Source organism: Crocodylus porosus, unplaced genomic scaffold, assembly GCF_001723895.1.
Source record: "Crocodylus porosus isolate Cpor-Errol unplaced genomic scaffold, CroPor_comp1, whole genome shotgun sequence".
Classification (NCBI taxonomy): Eukaryota; Metazoa; Chordata; order Crocodylia; family Crocodylidae; genus Crocodylus; species Crocodylus porosus.
Window position 1 is genome coordinate 3,748,207 of NW_017728886.1, and position 14,320 is coordinate 3,762,526.

The 14,320-nt window shown below is 48.6% G+C and overlaps 1 protein-coding gene across 1 annotated transcript in view; it reads right to left on the minus strand.

Annotated features, from left to right (window-relative positions):
• The window catches only part of OBSCN (obscurin, cytoskeletal calmodulin and titin-interacting RhoGEF), a 223,829-nt gene extending 214,331 nt beyond the window's left edge, over positions 1-9,498 (minus strand). The window contains exon 1 of the mRNA XM_019543669.1: positions 9,296-9,498. The gene's annotated coding sequence lies outside the window, so the exon portion shown is untranslated. The remainder of the gene's footprint in view (positions 1-9,295) is intronic.
• Positions 9,499-14,320: the final 4,822 nt, after the last annotated feature.

The following is a 14,320-nucleotide window of genomic DNA, read 5'->3' on the forward strand; positions in this document are numbered from 1 at the left end:
GGGGGTGCCAGAGAAGGGGCGCTGGTTGCGTGACAAGCCCGGGGGTGCCAGAGAAGGGGCGCCAGGTGCATGACAAGCCCAGGGGCGCTGGGCAGGGCACAGAAAAGAAAAGGACCTGATAACGTCCGGAAGAGCTGCGAGGCTTGGGGCATGCTAAAGGGGAAGTAGGAGGCACGCATCGCCCATAAGGCTGGGGTGCACCGAGTCACCCCATACAGAATGGGGATAGTTTCAGCATAACACCATGTACGAGGGGATCAAAGGCAGCCTCCCATAGAAACTTATATACACCAACAAGACGTGGCAGGCGAGAAAAGAGGGTGCTGGATCGCCTACTTGACACGGTAGGGGGCACTAGAGGGATCACAGCTGCTCCTAGGCCCCACTCCGTGACAGGGAGGAACCCACTTTTTATTAAAAAAAGTAATAATTTTTTTTCCTTGAAAAGCCCAAACCTTTCATTTCAGTTTTTGTTAACCAAAACCTGAAGGTACTTGTGTTTAAACAAAAATTATGCCATTTTTTAAATTGACAAACGCAAGATGACGTGTCAGGCTGTCTTCAACAAGTCTTCCTCTCAACAACAACAACAACAACAACAACAACAACAACTAAGGAAAACTGCTACAAAAAATGAAAGAAGTTGAACATTTTCCCTCGGAAAAGTCATCGTTCATAACCAACTCTGGTTACCTTAGGGTGGTGTTACAGGTTACCTTTAGCTCATCACAAAGGCACTTAAAACAGGAGCATTCACCTCTTAAAGGGCATGATCCCATGCAAAAGGGACCCTCTAAAACTTTTAAACATAAGCCAACTGAGGTGTGGGTTATCTTTGACCTGTATTGCCCCGGTCCTTCTAGGGTATCGCTAGGCAGCACTGGGGAGATAAAATACTTCCTGCCCAGTCTTCCAGCATCCCAGGATGCACAGCTCCCAGCTCCATTACCCATTTCCATCCTCCAAACCTCTGCTCCTTCCCCTGCCCTCTCTGCTCGGAGACCAGCTGCTCTGGGCAGCTCAGTGAAGCCAGGGAGACCATGGTAGCACCCCCAGCAGCTCCACTCTCAGTGACCTGATCCAGTGATTCTCAACCGGGGCTGCCTTGAGACCCTTTCAAGGGTACCACCCAATGCTAACCCTGTTAGGTTTAGAAACATGATCCAAAAGACAAACCCAGAGATTTCACATACGACCCCAGCATGTCAAAAGCGTGCTGCTCCATTGGGATCTGAGTGCTTTGCAACAGAAGAATTGCTCGATTGTTTTGCTATAGTATAAAAAGGAGTGAAAACTAAGAGCTGGCATTGGCCAAGGGGTGTCTCGAGTCTATCAAGGGGTGCTTAAGTCTGTTGAAGGGTGCCTCAAGTAGCACCATGTCTAGGGCGTTTAAGTGCATCCAGTTTGCTGGAGCTAGAGGTGCTGGGGGAGACAAAGACCTGCTGGAAAGGCATGGCCGGGTACTGTGAAAGGCAGACAGAAAGCACCTATAAAAGCCATGCTTAGCTCTTATGTGGCATTTGTCACCCATGTATTTCAAAAGCACTTTGCAAAGGAGGCTCAAAATCAGCTCTCACGCTGAGAAACAGGCAAAGAGGCCTCCCAACACCGCACAGGAGCTAGCAGCAGACCTGGGGCCAGAACTCAGCTCTAACGAGCTAGATAACACCATGTCTTGCCGCTCGGGCCCTGTCACCACCTGAACAACACTGAGGATGCGATGATGGTTTTTTCCCTGGTTATTTCAGTGCTGGTTAAAGGGGCCCTAGAGAAAAAAGCATTCTCCTCTCTGAGACTCCCCGCTCCTTTCACCTTCCTCTTCTCCACCTCCAAGCTTTATGCCACCGCCCTGCTCCTATCCCTGGCCTTGCTCCCATCCATGCCTCTGCTTGCCAGCCCTCCACTGGCAAGTCATCGTTATGCAGGTCTGAAACAGCATCCAGCCTGAACCTGGGACTGCTCTGAAACTGCTCAGACTTGGTGACACCAAGATTTAAACTGTTTTAAAGGTAACCTGTAACAGCACCCTAGTTTTCTCCTGGATGGGTACAATTATCTACCCCCCGAATGGCTGCTGGGTGAAGAGGATATAAACCCTGATATTATTAGGAGTCTAATTCTTCCCTCCTCCTTTCTGCCCAGCCTTTCACAGCACCTAACAAAGTGAACTTGGATTCACAACCGCTTGTGCTGTCTCCATGTATTTTATTTAATCAGTCTATAAAAGTGCATGTCTATCCTGCCTTTGGACTGACTTCAGCTAACTACCTCTCACTATTAGGCTGGATATATCATAGGTTTTGCACTCACTTCAGGAGCCTGCTTATATTTCCATGCTGACATTAGGAGAAATGTATTAGGGCAAAGTGCATGGCTCATCTAAAGCCAATATATTGGACTCTCTCTTCCCCTGGTCTCCACCGAGCCCACAGCTTCGTGCATGCCTGGTTCTGTGCAGCCCTGTGGCTCTCGATCAAGTCAGCCTTGCTCCACCTTCTCCCTGCCATGCTTAATCTTTGAAGTATACTGCAAGATATATTTATAGTAATCTTCACAAATATATTTATCATATGCACTTGTATAAATACAAGCAGAAGAAGTATATCGGAGGCTAGAAGATGCGTACCATACACCTTAGACTGAAGCCTGTGGACCTGGGGGAGCAGAACAGTGACTATCTTTTCTTGTTCTGCACCTAGCACGGGGGTCCTAGCCCAGGCCTAGGGTACCTAGGCCAAAAGTCTTTCTGAGCCTACCCGCCACTGAGTTACTGTGTCTAAAGGCAGGCGTGTTTTTGTAGCCAGCAGCACACAAGGGAGTGATGGGCTGGCATCATATCTAGCTGCTGTGGAGTCCCCAGTCTGAAAGACCAGGTACCCACTGACAGCTCAGTCAACTGGGGGTAGCCTTTGGCACAAGTAAAATGCTAAACCCCTGGCTGCAGAGCATCAAAAAATGCCTCGACAACTCTACTAGCCCTTAGGGTTCCCCTAGATGTTACTTCAGCAACAAATACTCAGAATTAATGTCCTGTTCATCACCACTAAATTACCGGACCTACAGGCTGCAAGTACCGGACTCTACCGTGGAGAACCATCGTCCTAAGCAGTGACATTGGTCCATCAAAAGGTTTTTTGTCCGCCCCCGCCCCTCTGCTAATAGATGGTTGCTCTTGACAGCGCGATCCGGTACGCCATCCTGCATAACTCCCAGCTCCCAATGCACAGAATCGAAAAAAGATGCTTCACTGTTTAGCCAAATCTGGATCTGTGAAGAGCATGGAGCGATCACGGCCAGTTGGAGACAGGATGTGCATGGCCTGAAAACAGACAGTAGCTTCATTGCCACTAGGCATGACAGCCCCTTTTAGCATCCTCCCAAAAGCACCTCAGCCACCCTTGACTGCCACAACATCCCTGCTACTCAGCACCTGCCTGCCTGGATGCAGGAAATGCCCCGAGGCCTGCCGTACCGCCGCTGGTCCTGCTCGCCTCACAAGTCCCTGGAACATTTGGAAGCTGCTGTGCTTTAAAGGCTTGTGCCTTTCAACATTTCTTTCCCCTGCCTGCATTGGGTTGGGCTGTCATTGCACTGGCTACAGAAGAACAAAGCTACCCTGTGAGTGAACACTTGGTCTTCAATATTGCTGCAGGGTACGTGGATTCTGCGCCCCCACCTGCCCCCAGAGATGCCCTTCCTGGGCTACAGTCTTCCGGGCAAGCTCAAACCGCAATGTTCCCAGATGGATTCGGCCCCCGCCCTGTATCTCAACACTAGGCTCGTGCTCACATTTCAGTCCTTGAGCTTCTTCCTAATGAAGCAACCCCTTCCAGCCCAGCTGGGAGCACTCAGCTGAGTATCACGCTGCTTCCACCTGCTCTGCGCTCAATTCCTTGCTCAGTACATGCCCCACTTCTACTGCAAGGCCAAGGTCCCAGGCGGCTGCTCGAGTCCACCCATGCCTTGACCTTCACCAGCTTCCAGGATGCCCGACCAGACTGAGTTCTTCCTGTTTCTGTAACTTGGCAGGACTTCAAAATAAAACCCAGGGGCTAACAGAGCCCCAATGTTAGATCAATTGCTATCACAACTGTCAGTGTGACAGGAAAGGAAGACTGAGCGCTACACCAGGACTCTAACGTTTGAGTTTAATTTTCTTCCCTGCCACAGACTTCCTGTGTGACCCTGGGCAAATCCCTAAACCTCTATTTTACCATCTTCAGAATGGACCCAACAACACCGCAGGGAGGGGTGGTGAGGACAAAAGCCATTTAGAGGTGGGAAATGCTTGCTGAAAGGATTAGAGCTAGATCTCTCTCTCTCTGATGGGGAAATGAAGACAGATGACTGCTGAACAGCGGGATTTGGGTTCTTTTCCATCACAGAGAAAATGAATACTTTAGCTCGTTCTAAAGTAAGCTGAAGTCAAACATGGTATAAATAAAACACCTCAGGGGCAAAGATAAACCTTTCAGGATACCCTGAGTATGTAACAGTGCTTCAAACCCCAGTGAAGTCCCTGGGAAAACTCCCATTGACTTCAGTGGGTCTTTTGCAGGAGCCCCTAATCAACCCCCGCCTTCCAGAGAATACTTTGAGAACCACCTCCTTCCTGTCGTGCTGGGTGCGTCTACACGTGTGCATCTACTGCACGGAAACCAAAAGTACTGCGCAGTACCGGTGCGCGTCTACACATGCTTGCCCATACTGCACAGTCAATATGGTGAGTCAGGATACCTGCATCATGCACGTGTAAGCGATTTACTGGACAGTAACGCTGAGCATATGGACAGACTTCGGACTAATTTTAGTCCCAAATCAGTCCACACACAGTGTTAATGCACTTTAATGCCTCATGTGCAGACACCAGCTCACTCCCGCTTAATGTGCAGTAACTTTAAGCCGGTGTAAATGCACACGTAGATATACCCACTGAGGAGTTTCTGCTTCGGCAATTGTGATTATGCAGGACAGGCAAGGAGGGGCCTGGCTTGTAACACTCTACCTGAAAGGACCTGAACAGGTTCACTGGTTATTTTTTAACTGATTGTATCCCCAGGCTTGCATTCTCCAGATGCTCTCATCCATCAGGTTAGACATTGCACTGCTTATTAAATACCAGCAAAGCCATCTGAGTCATCTCCGTGGGTGATCAATCAAAGCCCTGCTAGTGTACAAAGAAATCCACTGCTTTAGCAGCAAAGACTCAGCACCCCGCTGGTTAAGCAGCTTCTTTTCTTATGAACATGTTCACCGCCCCCCACATGTTGACCTGTCCTGAGCTGCCAGGCAGTTTCTGTATTGATTTTGGAGCTTCTCGGCCTCTTGAAGGCTCAGATCAAGCGGCATATCTCCCCCAAGGCTCTAATGGCTACTAGACCAAAAATCAGAGAAATCAGAGAGAAATCAGAGAGAAGTAGGGCTGGCTGAACATAAGATCTTCTTTTCATATGCAAGCTATATAATACCAATACACTGTTCCTTATCTTTCCTCAGACAGCGTGCGAGTGTGGGTGGAGAGAGAGAGGGACTCGCACGCACCTTTGGAGCTAATCAGGCATTTTCCGTTTGACTAAAAATAACTTTTGGATCAAGTGGAAAGTTTTGCGGTGGGAAAAACTCCCGTGCTGTTTAAACCTTTTCCCTTTCTAAAAGCCCAAACCAGTATTTTTTAGTTGTTGGCCACCAAAAAAGGGCAGGAAGAGGAAGTGGCAATGGCAGCGGCTGTTACAAGAAGGCTGAAAAACCAACTCCTGGTGCTGGGCAATAACTAGCGAGGAGTCCATGGGTCTAAAATTAAGCTGGCTCTTAAGAGATTGATTCCCAGAGGTGCTACGACTGCAGCAAGCTTTGCAGCCACATGCACCCAGCCTGACGGCCGGCCACTTGTGCTCCTCCCTCTGCTCCAGGAAAGTGGCTGCGCCCGTGGGATAGGGCTCAGCTCTCCCCTGTCCTTTAAAAATCCACCAGTGAGAGCTTTCTTTGAATATGGACAACAGTGATGGCTTAACCACATTTACCAGTCTCTGTCACAAGAACGGCACTTGACTAGGGTCGAAAATCAAAAGTCAAAAATGATGATTTGCACTTGAAGTCGTAAGATTGCCTTCTACTTTTTGATCCTTCCAGCCTTTCCTCCAGAAGCACAACAGATCACAGACACCTGTTTTTCCTCCTTCCAGAAAAAAGCCAAGAATCGCATGCACCTCTTGACTCCAGGATTGGAGATATTCAGGAGAAATAACAAACCCAGCCAAGATTAGAAAACTCTCCCAAAAAAAAAATAAAAAAATCAAAAAATCAAGAGAGTTGCTAATCCCAGCATCGTGATGCTGCCAGATGTGTTGTTCTTGACAGAAGCAACACTTCGTTAACCATCTTAGGCTCGGAGGAGGAAGCTGTGTGAATAATGAGGAAGTATCAGCTTCCTTTGAAATCTCCCAAAGCAGCGCCTCTGGCAACCTGCAGCGATCTCGCTGCCCCATTTCTTTTCACAACCACCCAGGAAGTGGGCTGGCTTGCCAAAAACAAACCAAGAGCTCCCAGGGCCAGTGCTAGTATTGCACACCAGCTGCAAACTTCATCACCGGGGCTGCATAACCAGTAGGCATGAACAAACCATCGCAGCAGCTGGTACGCTGTAAGGGTGACGTTCATGTCAGCGCACCCGCTAAGCAATTAACCCTCTGACCCGGAGCGAATATTACCTTCAAAAGCCTTCCAGTTAGCAGAATTTGACGGTTTAATAGCAGAATCAGTACTTGACAGGCCAGCTTCTGATTTCAGTTATGCCCATTTATATTCACAGTAACTCTGTTAAAGTCAAGGGGGGTTACTATGGGACAAGGGACGTTTCCCCCAAAGGTAAGCTAAGGTGTGGATGAGCTATCCTTCTGTCAAATGCGGGGATTCAGCGTACGTGCATCTCTATGACTTCTCTCTGGCCCAAGGGATGCACGGAGGCCGATTACAAGCTCCCTTTGGGTGGAGGACATCTCTGCCCTCTGCCTCCATGCTGAATTAACACCCGCAGGAGGTGACAGGAGACGAACGGCGCGCCGCCTGGCACAATGCAGGGCCACGAAGGGTTTGAAAATTGCGGGGCGGGGGTCATCCTTTCAGATGGAGCCGTGCTGAACAAAGAGAAAATTGCCACCCAGAGCAAGCCCGTCTTTGCCAGGCTGAACACTGATGAGATTGTAACACAGCCTTTCATCACTGATCGGGTAGGCAGATGCAAAAATCACTGAACAAAAACGGGTTAGAGAGAGAAGGACTTCATGCTTCAGAGGAGCAGCCATGGGCAGGAAATAGGAGGAACGCTGGAAGATGCTTGTCCAAACCTGAACACCACTAAGGCATGAAGAAACCGAGGCAGGAAATACATACAGTTGGCTCTGACGGCTTGGCTAATTCTTTCCTAGCCAAATTAAAGAGAGATTGGGTTTGGGGACCCTTACTGAGTACATCCATCTGCCTGCTTCCCCTATCCTGTGTCCTCTGAGAGGGAGGACTGCAAATCCACGCGAGTCTATCAGGTGGGAGCTCAGAGAAAGAGCTGCTCAGCGCCAGCACTGGACGCCACCTTCATCCCAAGAAAGGGTCCCACATGCATGCAGGAAGCCCCTCGGCTCAAAACAGGGGCAGGATTTAGTCCCACAAGCTGCCCACACCCTCTCCCATGGGCTTCAGAGGGGATCGTGTTAGACAGGTGCTGCAGGGGCAACTCTCTTTCACAACGGTGGTCTGTTCACTGCAAGCAGCTGGCCACATCTGACACCCAGGGGTCAAGGTGGGAGCGATTCCTATAACTGAATCACGTGTCCTATCATAAGCCACTACGCGTGCCAGCGTAGCAATGCCTAAATAACACGCCATCATGCAAGGAAGCTCTGGGAGTCTGGGAGCCTTTATCCCCCCCTTCCATACCCAGGTAGACAGGGCAGCGGTGAAGCGAGAGGCGAGGGGAATGGTGCTGGAGCTAGCCAGAGGTCGCCCGGAGCAGTGTGTGGCAATTACACTCAAGAGCTGCCGCTTCTCCCAATTTAATCACAAGCCTTGCACTGTTATCAGGGGTTTCCCTCCCTGCTCCAGCTTCTGGGGAGGCAAATGATGATAGAAGACGCTCAGCTTCAATAGCTTCTTTTCTTTAAGCACACCTCGAGCCTTTTTATTTGCAGAGGACAGGTGGAGAGAACGAGCCCAGTGCACCTCAAGTGCTCGAAAACTAGGAGGCCAAGAAGAAGAATCCCTAATTTATCACAACTTTATCCCAAACTCATTATTGGACACAATTGGGCATGCACTTTGCTGGGGTTATTGGACCCCCGCAGTCTTTCCTGCCCGGAGTGGGGAGGCCGCACCCAATGATCTCACGAGGTCTGTGAATCTGTGAATTTTTATAGTGTGCTTTTTGCTTGAGATAGCCAAAATGATCATCTTGCCTATACCATTATATGTAATATAGAGATACATCATGTAAACTATGCACCTACACAGCACTCTCTCCCCCATGCCTGCACATGCACTCGTACAAGATGGCCCAGGACCCAGCACCACACCTCAAGTTCACAGCTCAGACCGGTTCATAAGCCAGAACAATAAAACAGGCTCGACAAGAAAACAGCCAAACCCCACTGGTCTCATTATTGTGACAAAGAGCAGATCCCGCCAACAGGAAAACTTCCCCTGCGGCAATCGCCCATGCGGCTTCCATATAAAATGCCTGTATTTTCAAAGGCGGACGTCATGGGCATCGCAGCCGCTCCACCCTGCTGAGCCCGAGCTCCTAAAATAGCCTCAGCTGTCGGGCTCCATCTCTCCTCAGAGCCATTTGCAGAAACGCGAGCCGAGGGTGGGGGGTTGCAGCTTGAATTGGCACCGGCAGGGAACAGAGAGAAGCCCAAGGGTAGGGAAAAGAAATTACCAAAGAGAAAAGCAAGGCTGAGTTTATGAAATAACGTGAAATGCAAGACAAAAAAACAAAATCAGGCCTTCCCGGCACTCCGGCCACAGGCCCATCCTCCTGCCAAACTGACAGCTAATGGTACCGGTGGTCCCTCAGACCCCAATAATGTCCACGATCTCCTGTGCAGGATCTTCCATCAGACTAGTCAAGTGAGTCCAAGCAAACGCTGCTCCCCAGGGGCAGTTTCTCCCTCGACTTCCAGCCCCGCACCGCTTGCCTCCAATGCAAAGCCACGGACCCTGCAACGACCCCTCGCTTGCCTCCCTCGACCGTGGGCGCAGCCCCCCTGCTCCCCCAGACCTGGCCGCTCCCCTGCTGCCCACCTACCTGGTGTCTTGTCAGAGTCGGAGGAGGCAAGCGGCTCTCATCGGGGTGAGGGAAAGCAGATACCTACTGAGGTGACACGAGGGGGAAGGGGGAAAAGGGGAGAGGGGGGCATGGGGAGACCTTGGGGGGCTGGTTTCCGCCCCTTTCCCCTCCAATAAATAAAACAGAAACCCCAGCGATGGTGGGGACGTGCAGCGGGAGGTCCCCTAGTCCCCCTGCAGCAGCTGCACTGCTTGGGGCTCGGGCTGGTACACCCCCCTCCTCTCGGATGCCCTCCTCCACTCAAATTGCTGACGTGCTTTGCTCTCCCCTCTGCCTCCCAGCTCCAAAATAGCCCGGGGAGTCATTTACTGGTGAGATTAAATTTCATCTGGTGGAGAGGCGAAAGGGCATAACATTTTAGGGGACTCTCCAGGACAACCCCATGGGGTGGGGAGCAAAATCATCAGTGGGGGGGGGAGTAGTGCGGTGTGCTTGCACGCCTGCGTGAGAAGGGGGAACAGGCTATAGTGACGGGAAGAGGTCGGGACAGCTTGGAAACATGTACACAGGAGCCAAGAGATAAGTGATTATCGGGGACAAGGGAAGAGGCAGTTGGCAAAGTCTGTCAGAGGTGCACACATCTCCGCAGGAGAAACCAGGGAGACTCTCTACCACTCCAGATCTATGACAGATTTACAGACAAAGTGGTCCACTCGACATCCAGCTTCTCAAGGCAAAGGCATTTGTGGGGCCACCTGGGAAAAGGAGCAAATGAGCAATAATGACCACCCCGGTCACCATTTTTCACCGAAAATTGCAGTGCGATTCTGTTTTAAAAAGAGACTGCCAGTTTGGTTGCAGGGGCGGCTGGCCTAGCCGCTTTGTCTCAGGGGCTTCAGGTCATATCGACTCTGTGCACACATAAAATCATTCGTTTTCCAAACTACCGCTTCCTCGCGTGCAGCCCACAATCCAAGCACGCGTCCCAGCGCACGCGGGAGTGGTGGCGAAAGCCCTGCGGTGGGCACGCAGTGATTAATTCAGCTGATGATGCAGGAGCCAGAATAGATTCGAGCTCATTCACCCACAGCTCCATTTGCTCGGCTGGGCTCCTTGGAGCGAACAGCAAGAAATGCTTATTTTTAGCATTCAGGAGAGTAGATAACCCAGTGAATACACACTGAGGGCAGGGTGGGAAAGTAAGATACTCTGACTCAACCATAAGCATTTCTTGGAGCCAAATGGCATGTTTGAACAGTACCCAAGAATTAGACCTTTTAGGCTCTCACCTGGCCTGAGATCTGTGAAACCAGAAACAACTGCTTTGAGTTATAGTTAAACTAAGCAACCGGCATGAAACGATGACCTTTATGGCAGGAGTGCTTGGGTGGTTCTGTTCAACAAATTCATTTTCTTGGCCTGAAAGTAGGGTCTGGTCTTCAAAAGGAAGCGGATTTTCAAGGTTATCAATGTATCTCTTTTTTGGCGGAGCTGATTCAAACAGTAGGGTAGTTTGCCGTCTGCCTTAACTTCACCAACTAGTGTCAAATTATTTTTTAGGGACCAGGCACTGCTGTCTGAGCTGAGGTTTCCAAAAGAGAGGATGCTGTTTGTGACCACCTTTGTTCCAAGACTGGGAGAGCGTGGAGTGCACCATCGACTAGCTATAATCGCATCATTTCCCAAGACACCGGCCAGCTTCCCACGCTATAGAATATGCCAATGAAAAGGGGCAAAATTGACATTGTAACTGAGTGATTAATATTTTCCCCACAATGGGGTCTAGTAGACACCAAGACAGGAGACAGGGATTTGGGATTTCTTCTCATCTCTGCCACTGACACCTTTTTTGGCTTTGGAAACATCACACCTGCTTTGCACTTCAGTGTCCCCATCTCTAAGATGATGTTAATGATATTTACCCCTGCTTCTAAGTTGCTTTGAGCTCTATGGTTGAAAAGAAGTGTCATAGAAACTCTACGATTTTACTGCCATCACATGAAGGGTCCTCCTGTGGATTCAAAATGTTCAGATAGAGTTGTCCAGAAATTCTTCTTTATCTCATTTTTAAGGTAAAAATTGTGCTTTAAGAGGATGCTTTTCAGGAGGAAAGCTAATTTCCATCTGCCTTAGGAGACAGCCTCACCCTAATAAAGTCAACAGAAGATCTCAGATCTTTTGGGACTTTAGATGGTGGATGAATAGTGGTTCTCTTATACCTACCCCATTTATCATTTGCTTTTCACAAATGTTTGTACAAGGAAAGCTCTGGTTTGAAAAGTGAAGTGTGTTGAATCACCAAACAAATGGGATTAAAACCAAACCCTTTATGAATGAAACCCACAAGGAGTTTATAAAGGACCAGGTCATTCAAAAAAGACCAGCAGGCCAAAGTGACCAACCCTTGCAAACACTGGATAACACACTCCTGCCCAGATTTTCAAATGGAAAACAAATTAAGAGAAATGGCCATTTCATCACTGGACATTCATGAAAAGTCTTCAAACAGATTGTTCTTAATGAGTTCCTCAGCTTGTCCATCCTCCTGTTGGGAAGTAGCTGTAACAAGATTCATATGCTTCATAAGACCTTTGCCTTGGCCAGTCTTTAGAGGCAGTATGGAACAGAAATTGCATGGATGGTCTTGGCCAACCATCTCCCTTTGGCTTTGGACAAGCTCTTTGTGTTGACGGCTGTTGGCCATCTTGAAGAAAGCAGTCTTTGACTAGGCCATCATCTGGAGGATGAAGAGTTGGAAGCAGTGGCTCTGGAGTGGCTTTGTACCTTTTTATACAGGACCACCTGACTGATGACTTTGGGCAGTTGCCTATTAGCCAAAAGGATCTCCATAGGGTCTGGCTCTACACCATGTTCAATGCATCTAGGTCAGTCTCAACTGCTGCAAATCAGCACTGCTCCATTTAATGCACGATCACACCAGTTGAGAACTTCACCCAATACGAAGTATTAAAAATGCATTGTCCAGCTATGGTGATCATGGAGGCATGCATTGCATATTGTACTTGTGACAATCTGCATATCCCTTGCTCCTTCATCTGATCTTGGAGCACTCTTTCAGGCTTCTGTGCATTCATTCTCAACATACCTGACGTACAAATTATATTATCATGTTAGAAAGATGCTGCAGGGATGACTCCCTTTCACAAAGGTGGTCTATTACTAACTGTTTCGAAAATCTGGGTAGCTGAAGCAGTCCAAAAGCTGGCTAGATCTGTAACTTAAAATCATTGTTCGACAGTCTGACCCATTTCTGCTGTGATGGTTTCAAATATCCTCCAAGTGCCTTGCTCACTCAGACTCCCTGCCTTCTCTCTCACCTGAGATGTGGTCCTTTTATACTCATTAGGCTTAACACGGAGAAGAAGATGGAAAAGCGGCAGGGTTCACACAACATTCCCGAACACAATGCGCAATTGTATTTTTAGTCTGAAGAAGCCAGATGATGGGATCAGGATCTATTCATCACTCCACTGGAAGGAGATTGTCACAGATCTTTTTTTCCTTTTCCTCACAACGGAGGATAGAAAGTAAAGGAGAACGTGCTACTTGACTGCAAAGGCAAATGGGACGCAGCCAGACCAGATGTTGTAACCCCACCTGGCATTTGATCTGGACACTGAAGTGACCTGGGGCCACGTCAGAAAAAGGGTCTAGGGCCATTTTATGACCTCAGAAGAGATCAGGACCTCAGTTTTTACATCTCATCCATAAGAAAGCTCAGCACAATGCCTCTCGGCACAGGGACTCAGACAAGAGTCCTGCCTGCTGAATGCAGCTGTAGGCAGCAGTTGCAGAAGACAGCTCACTACGGGCTTCCACCTGTTTGGAGAAGGCCCGTATTGTTTTAAAGAGTCATAAGGTCCAACGTTGCATTCAGAAGTCTGGGACTTGAGAAATGACCTTGCTATCGTGGTATTTTCTTGAACACTTCATAGCTATTATTGGACAGCAGGCTGTGCACCAGATTTGGACCTGACCGGCCCCAGCAAATAGGTATCAATTTGACACCTCCATAGCAGCGTTATTCCCCATCGGTTCTGCTCAGAGAACAACTGCACCTCTCCCCAAGGCGGTTAGCAGTCAACGGTGTTTAATTCATGCCCTCTGTAAAGCGAATGGTATACTCCATGTTAATCTCCAGGGCCTTTTTTTTTTCTTTTCTGAGTGACAGAGGCAAAAGCTGTACTGATCTTCTATTATAAACGGTGAGTAACCTTATCAGATGTTTAGCCATGGCATTATGCAGACGGCCATATTAAAAGGGGAAAAGGACATTGTATTTGATAGGTACTTTTGATTTATGCAAAAGCAGTCACCTACGGAGGAAAAAAAGCTGTGCAAAACCCCTGAAAGCTAGACAAAACTTCCCAAATCAATACAAAACTTGCCTACATTTTGACTTCCATCATAAAATTGCAACCCAGGGTTTGTCCAAAGTTTGCACAAGACTCTGTTCAGGGCTCCGGTATCTCCCAAGATTTTTGAAGTCACGTTAAAAAAATCAATCTGTTGTCTCATGTCTAAACCAGGTAAATTTGAAGTTTCTCACACGTTTGATAGGGAAGGAGATAAAACCCAAAGACTTTGATGAGTCCTTTGGAGTCTATTGAGGCATTCGCATTTTGAGGCTTGTCCCAAACTGAAGCTGGGAGCAAAACTCTGCGACTCCAGTGAGGTCGACAACTGAGGAAACTTTTCTACAACCCCCTGCTAAGTAAAGCCAACCCCACATGGCTGTGGTATGTGAGACCAACAGAGATGCAGCGAGTGGCAGCTCCTCACTCACAAAGCACGGATTCTCCTCGGCTTAAGTGAAACAACAACGTCTTTCATTTCAACACTGCTTTCTTCAGCTCGTGCTCGGCATTTTACATGCCGTGCTTCCCTTGTAATGTATATATTGTAATGAGCCAACTGTATGCTCTAGGATTACAGAGTAATGACAGGTTTATTTTTACCAGAGTCATGATTAGCAGCCCAGCAACTTCGCTGGCTATGATTATTAGACCAACCGGGGACTGT